Below are 10,730 nucleotides of genomic sequence, written 5' to 3'. Positions count from 1 at the left end.
CTTTTTATAATGACTTTTAATAAAAAAAAAAAGTAGTACAATTTTGAGGAAGAACAAATGACAAGTAATATTCACAAACTGGAACTATCCCTCTCATCTTAATCTACAGAAGTTTTTCGCTGTTCAATCATTAACCCTTTTTGTAAAAGTACCACTAAATTATGGATCTCCACCATATTTTTTAAAAGGACAGAATTTTAAAGGCTGTAGTAAAGATTTTTAAGGGTGGTAGCATCATGGAAAATAGAACAAATATACATGTTTCAGCATAGTATGGCTATCAAGATGATCTTCTTAAATGAATTATAAATGAGGCCATTTGACAGTCACTGTGCTGGACTGTTAGCTATTACCATCTTCCTTCCTTTCTTCCTTTCTCCATCTTTTTCCTGCTGAGACACTATCATTTGTTTCAGTTCCCAACTGTTTTCTGAACTAAGTCTTTAAGAAAGAGAGAGAGAGAGAAAAAAAGGAATACAGTAGCATATTTATCATGCTATTTATGATTGCATGCATGGGAGATATAATTTTATTTCTGCTTGCATTACTTGAATTTTATGAGATGAGAACTTAGATTCAACCCTAAAGACTGCAGTACTTTGCAGAAATTTAGCATTTATTGTTTATTCTATTTATTTATTTAGTTAATTATTTGTGTGAAGTTTCAAACAGCTTAATTTTATCTTTTGCATTTGAAAACTCAAGGTCATTAAAATATCAGGGATGGAATTTTAAACAGGAACTAAGAGATTTACAAATCTTCTTATCTTTTGAGACTGATTAGGTTGATTTCTTGTGATGTAAACAGCTATGCTACAACTTTCTTGTAGTAGGTTAGAATTTGAGCTATTTTCTCATGAAATTATATTTTAGAGAAGGCTGGACATAAAATTCCCCTAAGAGGATTATAATATTTATCTACTCATTTGATTATTTTAATTCTTTTAGGATTCTTATATTGGCTTTTAAAAGAAAAAACAGTAACGTAAACTTCAGAGCAGTTTGAGAAAATAAGTCTTCTACTGTGTTTTAAGTTTAACATGGTTTCCACACTTAGAAAAATAATATTCTATTTTATTTTCAGAATTATATTCTGTTAGTTTTCAATTTTGAAAAGAACTATAAATAAATTAAAAATAAAGATAACTTGGTGTCTATTTTGAAGGAACATGAGCTGAAGGGGATTTTAACATGTTTTCCTGTATTTGAGAGCATGCTAGATCAGAACTGATAAGATGCTGTCGTTGAATTCTTGATAAGGAAGGGCAAATACTTATTGACTGCTCTGAAGTTATAGAAGGCAGTATCTTTAAAGACTTCTTGATATAAGGATGGGAAACACGGATATTTGTCTCCACAGAAATTTATGCTACTAGGAGACTTAAAGAAAACCTTTTTTATTATAGAAGAAAATCATGTTCATTATCAGATAACCATAAACTAGTTGTGGAGCCATCACTTGCCCCCAGTCCTTAGGCCTGACTGTTGAGATTTACTCAAACATGCCATGTGCTTTATTCCCCTTTCATTGTCCCTCACCACAAGTTGAGTCCTTCCCAACCTACACAATTTAAGTCTTTTTAAGTTCACTGAGTTCATATACAATTGTGGACATAGTTTGAATATTTTCCCAAAGAGGCTACTCCACTTTCTTATAAATCAAGGGTGTAGCTAAGTACTTTTATGGGGAGGAGGTGGATTTATCTAATTCCACTGTCTCAAAGTCCTATCTAGTCATTGCATCAAACTGTGCATCAATATCCAGTTCTGCTCTACTTCACACATGTGGGAAGATGATAATCACAGGTGACTTGACGTGGCTAATAAAATATAAATGGAAAATGTGATGTATCACTTCTAGGGTGGAAACATTTTAGAAGTGGCAAGTAGAAGTCCAAGCTTCTTCCCACCTGGATTGACCTAGCTGTGGAACAAGATGGTTTTAAAATGACCAAGAAACATTAATAGGAGGATGTACAGATGTTCTGTGGCTAAATGCCTGGCACCATTTTTATTCTAGTCTTCATCCAACCTGCTAATTACCAGGATTGTTCAATTTTTTCCTAGTAGGATAACAGCAACCATTTGAGGTTTGGACTTATAAATACTAATTTTAGAATGTTTATTTTTCCTCATTTATGGTTTTAGCTTCTTACCTCTGTATTATCCTTAACTGTAAGTATTTTCAGCAGGTGAATTCACCATAAACCTTAGGGGGACTGCTTTGAGCTCTTTGGCTTACATGGTAGAAAATATTTGATTCAGTTTCCTGACAAACTGGATGAGATTTCTCATATAATGAGCATTCACACTGCCAATGAACATGCCATATGTTTAGACACATGCTTTTACTTTTATGATCTTTAAAACTTAATTTATTTTATGTAGCCCATGGCTGAGATAATCACTTATAGGTTTCTAAGTACCAGGATTGGTGTCAGGTTTGAAAGTGCTGTGATTTGAGCAGGAATAGAAGTATTGCTTCACTGTAAGGCATACATTCAGAGAAGCATATATATTATTATCAATAGGAAACTTCTCAGCAAGTTTGTTTTTTATTGGTACTGGTGGTGGTATAAAATACTCTATAGGATAGTGTAAGGGAAATGTTACCCACATATCGATTTAGAAAGGCAGCCTTATAGATTATATTATAGACAGCCATCCTGTGCATTATTACTCCATGCCACTTTTAAAAGGCGTATTGTATTGAGTTTTAAAAAGATTATTGTACTCTTATTTTTAAGCTTGCTCATTTCTATATCAGAGTACTACCAGGACAAATAAATAAATGATAGAAGCTAGGAAAAATAATGATTAAAGTAATGATTAGAATTAGAAGTAGTATCCACCTCTATTGGTGACTCCTTTTTTTTTTTTTTTTTTTTGAGGCAGGGTCTTCCCCTTTTGCCCAGACTGCAGTGCAGTGGCATGATCTTGGCTCACTTCAACCTTCACCTCCTGGGCTCAAGCAATGCTCCTACCTCAGCCTCCTGAGTAGCTGGGACTAGAGGTATGTGCCACCACACCCAGCTAATTTTTGTATTTTGTAGAGATGGGGTGTCACCATGTTGCCCAGGCTGGACTATTTTTTTAAACAAAGAAATAAAACATTAAAACTTTTCATTTTTATAACGTTTTAAATTATATTAAATATATATTAGTTTTACTAATTGTTTATTTAATATACATTTATAATCAACAGTAAGATAATTTTTATACTTGGACAAAAATTTTTAAAGGTCATGGAATTGTCGTAATTTTTCCAGTTAATTATCATTTTTCTTTTTACATTTTTTTAAATAAGAAATTTTTATATGTAATGCTTTATGAATTTGCCTGTCATCCTTGCACAGGGACCATGCTAATCTTCTCAGTACCCTTCCAATTTTAGTATATCTGCTGTCAAACGAAGCAAGCAGTGTTTTTCTTTTTTTGGAAAACAGCTTTATTGAGGTATCATTCTAAGTACCAGGATTGGTGTCAGGTTTGAAAGTGCTCCGCTTTGGGCAGGAATGGAAGTATTGCTTCACCGTAAGGTATACATTCAGAGAAGCATATATATTTATTATCGATAGGAAACTTCTCAGCAAGTTCATTTTTTATTGATACTGGTGGTGTTGTAAAATATTCTATAGGATAGATGTAAGGGAAATGATTGATATACAACGGACTGCACATGTCTAACATGTACAATTCTGAGTTTCAACATAGGCAAGCACCTGTGATACCATCATTCCAATCAAGGTAATAGGCATATTCAACATCTCCCAAAGTTTCTCTAAGACCCTTTGTTTGTATGTTTGGCTTTTCTTTGATAAGAACACTTAACATAAGATCTACTGTCTTGACAAAATTTGTGGTGCAAAATTCTTTATTGTTAACTATAGACATTATGTTGTATAGCAGATCTTTAGAAGATATTTATCTAGCACAAGTGAAACTTTATACCCATCAAACAACTTCACATTTCCTTCATGTCTCAGGCCCTGGAAACTACTATTATGCTCTATGCTATATTGATTATTATAGATTATTTATGGAAGTGGAATAATGTAGTGTCTGTCCTTTGGTGACTGGCTTATTTCACTTAGTATAACGTCCTACAGGTTTCTGACTGCTTTATTGGTTTGAAGATCATGTAAAACTCTATTTGGGTGACATGACAATGAAGTTTCTTTTCTTCAAATGTCATATGCACTGAAACAATTCTTAATTCCAAAAGTTCAGGACAAGCATAAATCCCATTATCATAGTTTTTGGTCCTAAAGGATAGATATATAGAGACTCTACTATTGTTAGCCAATGTGTTCGAGATGAAGCACTGAACAATACATAGGCTTTCCTTCAAGACTTTAATGGATATTTAATTTGACAAGGACCACCAGATGGCCAAAATATTTTAGTGAGGTTAGCGAAGCATCATGCAAAAAATAAAATTAAAACATGGCCTTATAACATTTAATGCTTATTGCATGTATCAGAGTGCTTCAAAAATTTAGCTAGAACAAATTATTTTTGGATAATATGATTGGAGATTTTAAACCTGGCATTAAAACTAGAAGTTGAGAGTATGGAATTTTACATTTCTAATTATGCCGTGAAGACTTTTACTCTTTATAGTTTTACAAAATAAGATAAAAGGGTATAAATTTTCATAAATTCAGTAGAAATTTCTAATGGATCCCATTAACGTCCTCATTCTGATCTTAAAATATTTGGCTGACTAAAGCATCCAAGCAAAACTCATTCTATCCCTACCTGACTGAAAAATGATTTTGCAGATCATTATTAATTGTTTTATATTTATTAACTTAACAGGAATGAGCTGATTGACCATTCAAGAGTATAGTTATTTCAAAAAGTATGTCCTTCAAAGGGCAGCCTTCTGCTCCAAATGAAGTATAGAGCAATTGATCAGATATCCCCAACAGATGATGCTGCTTGTTTAATACTAGTCTAATCTTAAATATTCACGTTAATATTTATCCAAGGAGTAGGAAGGCTTTAGTGACAGCTTTTACTCTCATTGCATTCCTTATCACCTCATGGGAACATCTGCCAGAAAATGAAATCATTTTTTTTTTTTTAAACCTTTACCTCTGCAGCCAACACTTAGTTGTAGGTTGGCTGCAGTTATACTTGCGGACTTAATTGCTTCTCATGGTAAGTTGTACTTTAGGGGTGATGCAATAGTTACAGATCATAGGAACCAGTCCTCTGATATTCTATAAAATAGTTAAGTTTTCAAAGGGGTAAAAAATACATTCTGTTCTCCCTTCTTAAAATTGAGTTTCTTTGTGATCTGACACCACCTTTTGATTAGTAGACACATAAATGTCTATTATAACTTTATGAGATTGAATTTTATTTGTTCAGAAATAATCTACCCTGCTTTTTTTTTTTCAGGAAAAACACACAAATGATTTTAAAACAGAGCCAATTACCTTTGATAGACTTTCCCCTGCTTTTAACAGGTTTGTAAAAGACAAAGCTGTAAAATAAATTGCCTCATTTGGTTACTTTGGTTTTCTTTCATAAGCAGTTTATCTAAAGTGATTTTGCTCAAAAGCAGGCATTCTATGGATATACTACTGAGAGTTTATTTTGCCTGAGGCAGTTCTCTGTTTATAATTACCTCATTTTTTTAAAAAGCTTACTTTATGTTTATGGAGTAGAATCTTGGACACTTGACCTCCAATTTGCCTATGAATTGGGCTGAATTTAATTTACATTTCTATAGGGGACACTTGTCATTATTACAACAGAATAAGGGTGGGATGGCTTTATATTTATGTAGCTATCTCTATTAGACACCCTAGTTTCTACCAAATAATTTTACTTCACAGTTTTGTTTGGTTAAAAAAAAAAATTATGCTCATATGGCCATACAGAATACTTACCCACTAGGTTTCTTTGCCAAGAGTAAGATGGAATTCTGACACTCATTTTTCAAAATATAATTTGAAAGAAGGAATATTCAAGGAGGATTGCTTAAGGTCAAGCACTCCTTCTCCTTTTTACAGAAAATATAAATTATGTTCCTAGAAGAAGCCAAAGCAGCAGAAATCAGGTCATCTAGATCATTAGCACCCTTTGCAAAATTGCTTCTTCTGAATTGCTTTTCTGAATTGGGTTCTGGTATGATGCCATCATCCTATATTGAGAATTGAAGCTGTCATTATATTTACTATTTGGCTATTGTGGAGAATACTGTTTATTTCATCATACAATGGTCATACAATATCAGGAACCTTAAAAGAAATTGTCATCTGATCTGACCACTAAGATCCATTGTTCATATTCTGAGCAATTGCTTTATTATATCGATTTAAAATTGTGAATTGCGTAACTGATAATTATATCACCTGAGAAAGGATTGATTGTTTTTCTCCCCAAATATTTGTTACGTACTATGAGCAAAGTTCAATCAGGAGCTCTGGGGTTTTTCAGTGGGAATAACCTTGTTAATAGTAGCTACTTCTTATTAATTCCTTCCTATGTGGCAGCAATGTTCTAAGCAAGTGCTATGGTTTGAAAGTCTCCCCAAAGTCATGTGTTGAAACTTAATCACCAATGTGATTATCCCCCTCACTGGACGTGACAGAGGTGTGGCTCATCTGTTCAGTTGCTGCTGCTGCTCAAACCCCTAATGGGAGGGGGAACACGCAGATGAAGAGGTACAGGAGCTGGGGCGAGCACCCCTGGGCTCTGTCCCCACTGCAGCATCCAGTGGTAGGAGTCTGAGACTCCCAGATCCCAAGTAGGCATGTGTTACAGTGTGCTCTTTTAGCCTTGATGTGCATGGATGGCTTAAGTCTTAACCACCTCAGTGGACCCTCTGCCTTTCTGCAAGGGCAGGGGGCCAATGTGACAGCTGTCTGTATCCCGAGCTCTTGTCCAGCATCCTGGAAAAATCAGGTCACACACAAACTTGAAGGATGGTGAATGCAGGGGTTTTATTGGGTGGTGAGTTAGCTCTCAGTGAGATGGATGGGGCGCTGCAAAGGGTATGGAGTGGTAAGATGATCTTCCCCTGGAGTTTGGCCATCCAGCGGCCGATTTGCCAATGGTCCCCAGCAGAACTGCTCCTGAGATTTCTACTTTTCTCTCCTTTTCTGCCGCTCTTCTGCTTTTCTATTCACCTGGAGCTGGGGATTTGGGGTTTATATGGGTACAGGATAGGTGGGCATGGTGGGCCAAAAGGCAACTTTCTGGGTGTGAAAACAGGAATGCCTGTTCCCATTTAGGGCTGTGGTTATCCATGCTTGAGGGTGGGGCCTTTGCCGGGGAACTGCCCTCTTCTACTCAGCATTTACCTGTCTCCGTCCATATCAATAGTACTAAGAAGTGGGGTCTTTAGGATGTGATTAAGTCATGAGAAAGGAGCCCTCCTGAATAGGATTAGTGACTGACCTTATAAAAGACTTTGAAGGGGATGAGTTCACCCCTTTCTTCCCTTCTCCCATGTGAGGGCATATTATTGGTTTTCTCTGGAGGATGCAGCTGCAATGCACCTTCTTGGAAGGGCCACCTTGAGCTTCCAGTCCCTGCATCTCTCTGTAGTGCTCCTTGGTCACCTCAGCTGTGGCTTAGCTGGGCTGAGATATGGCTCAGGCCTCCACTCTAGAGAGGATTCTGGAAAACCTTGGCATGTCCTGCTAACTCTTCAGGGATACAGAGTGTACAAGCTGTGGAAGCATGGCTATATCCACCCAGATTCCGAATGATGTCCCAGATAGCCTCCAGGTCCAGGCATAGAGCTGCCATAGGACAGGCCACCTCAGAGAGCCCCTACTAGGACAGTACTTAGTGAAGCCATGGGGACAGGGCAACTTCCAAGACCCTAGACCTGTAGAGCCACCAGTGTGTAGTGTAACACCAGCTCAGGACAGCCACAGGCACTCGACTGCAACTCCTGAAGAGTGGCTGTGTGAGCTGTGCCCACAGTAAAGCTGTGAAAGTGGGGCCCCCCCAAAGCGATGGGGGCCCAACCCTTGACCCAGTGTGTATGAAAAGCCAGATATGGAAGATTATTCTCACGCTTAAAGATTTGATGTTGTTTGACCTGTGTTTCGGACTTACTTGGGACCTGTTACCTCTTTTCTCTTGTCTATTTCTCCCTTCCTGTAATGAGAATGTCTATCCTATGCCTATCCCACAATTGTATTTTCAAATTACATAACTTGTTTGATTACATAAGCTCACAGAAGGAGAACTCATCTCAGGATGAAGTATACCTTGAATCTCACCCATATTTGATTTAGATAAGACTCAGAACTGTAGATTTTGAGTTGATGCTGGAACAAGTTAAGACTTTGGGGGCTGTTGGGATGGCTTGAATGTATTTTGAATGTGAGAAGAACATGCATTTTGAAGTCCAGGGATTAAATGCTATTGTTTGACTGTCTTCCAAAATTCATGGCTTAAAAGTTATTTGCCAATGTGATAGTATTAAGAGGTGGGGCGTTTAGGAGTTGATGAGGTCATGAGGGCTGTACCCTCATGGATGGGATTAGTCACTTGTAAAAGGTCTGGGGAGAATGAGATAGGTCCCTTTTTGCCCTGTTGTCCTTTCTGCTATGTGAAGACATAGCTTACTCTCCTCTGGAGTATACAGCTACAATATGCCACCCTGGAAGTACAGAACAGCTCTTACCAGGCATTGAACATGCCATACCTTGACCTTGGACTTCCCAGCCTCCAGAACTATGAGAATAAATTTATATTGTTGATAAATTACCAAATATATAGTATTTTCTTATAAAAGCCTAAACTGACTAAATCAGCTGGTTAATGTATTAACTCTTTACTGTTATTAGGCCATTTTATAGATGAGAAGGCTGAGATACTGGGACACTCTAAGAGATTTAAAAAACTTGTTCAAAGACAGACAGTAAGTCTAAGAGTTATTCAAGCTCACACAATCTAGTTTGATCACAACATAATATTGCCCCCCAATTAAAAGAAGTTTATTTGGTATCCTATTTCGTCTCCTCATTTCGTCTTATCTCATCTCACCTGTAAAATTTGGAGCTATGCACAGAGGCTTTGTAAATCAGTTATTAAATGCTATTTTCCAGTTTGGATCACATAGTAGCTAATCAGTAAATATCAATGTACTTACCTAGAGACCATTAAGGCTCAGTGCAGAAGGTATATATATGGATCCTACATCTAAAAGCGTGGTGGCTCATGCCTGTAATCCCTGCACTTTGGGAGGCCAAGGTGGGCGGATCACTTGAGGTCAGGAGTTTGAGACCAGCCTGGCCAACATGGTGAAACCCTGTCTCTACTAAAAATACAAAAATTAGCTTGGCATGGTGGCAGGCACCTGTAATTCCAGCTACTTGGGAGGCTGAGGTAGGAGAATCGTTTGAACCCTGGAAGCGGAGGTTGTAGTGAGCTGAGATCGCACTATTGCACTCCAGCCTGGGCGACAGAGGAGACTCCCTCTCAAAAATAAAAAAAAAGAGTGTATTAAGTCATAGTTATGTTATTATAAACAAATGGACATCAAAAACCAAGTATAATATAATCATAGGTTAAATAGAGGCAGAGGATAGGTTGGATTCTATTGACTGATTTAGGAAAAAGAAAATAAATAGAAAACAACAGCTATCACAACCAATTCTTCAAAGGGGTGTCCCTTGATTGACATGTTATTTGTGAAAGGATTTCTTCTATATTTGAGAAAGAGAAAATGAATAGTACTTTACTCATAATAAGTGCTTGAAGTGTTTTAGTTAACTAAAGAAAAGAGGACAAGAAGTACAGAAATTGATTTTTCTTGTAAAGGATATATCCTTGCTACAGCAAAGTTTATTTTGACCTTTCAGATAGTTTAGTCTTGAATATATTCATTATATTTCTCAGAAAATTTTACCATGTATACCATAGGCTTTGGTTGTTTGGCAATTCTACACATTGTACAGCTCTATCACCCATCATAAATATTGTGATGAATTTAATTTTTCAGGAACAAATGCAAAATTATCGTTTCATTTTCCCCACTCTCAGAGTTTAAATATGTTGAGTTTGAGGCTAAGATAATGGCAGACATTTGATATATGAGCGTCTACAAATTTTAAGCTTGTATTCCTATGAAAAACGAATGATCACTAGCAGCAAAAGTCTAGCAGCTGATAGTGCTCAACCAAAATGTATCAGAAGTTGAGTACTCCCACATAAGGACGTTTTAGAGGAAGCATTTGACTAATTTAAATATGTTCAAAGATAAGAGATGGCTGAGCTCTTATGCAATTCAGATTTTTATTCAGTGTGTTTCTGTTGGAAGTCTTTCCCAGACAATATGGAACAATCAGAGTGGGAAGGAGTTTTGCTCCCTAGAATCATTTCCAAAAGGTAATTTCAGAAGGACATACGAAACCACTATTTTCCCACAGAGTTCAAACTTATGAATCTCAGAACTTAGAAAATCAATGATAGGCTTTCTTTTATTTCTATGCACTTTTTAAGTAAAAAAAAATTACTTCTGATAATATATTAATATATCATCCATTTTATTTAATAAGTATTTTCTAAATACTCTATCTGTGCCAGGCACTGTTCCAGGATCTTGAGATATATTAGTGAGCAGAAGAGATAAAGATCCTGCTCTCTTGATGCTTATGTACCACATAAACTAGGTTAATTAACAATTTGTGGTAATGTGACTGTGAACTAGGCCCAAGAGTATCATGAAAAATGTGTTGTTTATGCAAAATAAT

The 10,730-nt window shown here is 36.4% G+C and overlaps 1 non-coding gene across 1 annotated transcript; it reads right to left on the bottom strand.

The window, feature by feature from the left end:
• Nucleotides 1-3,311: 3,311 nt before the first annotated feature.
• LOC112132825 (U6 spliceosomal RNA) lies at nt 3,312-3,418 on the bottom strand. The gene has a single exon (XR_002914546.1). It is a non-coding gene; the product is annotated as a U6 spliceosomal RNA (small nuclear RNA).
• Nucleotides 3,419-10,730: the final 7,312 nt, after the last annotated feature.

Source organism: Pongo abelii, chromosome 2 (assembly GCF_028885655.2).
Source record: "Pongo abelii isolate AG06213 chromosome 2, NHGRI_mPonAbe1-v2.0_pri, whole genome shotgun sequence".
Lineage (NCBI taxonomy): Eukaryota > Metazoa > Chordata > Mammalia > Primates > Hominidae > Pongo > Pongo abelii.
Note: the sequence above shows the minus strand (reverse complement) of the source record. Positions and strands in the feature narration are given on the sequence as shown.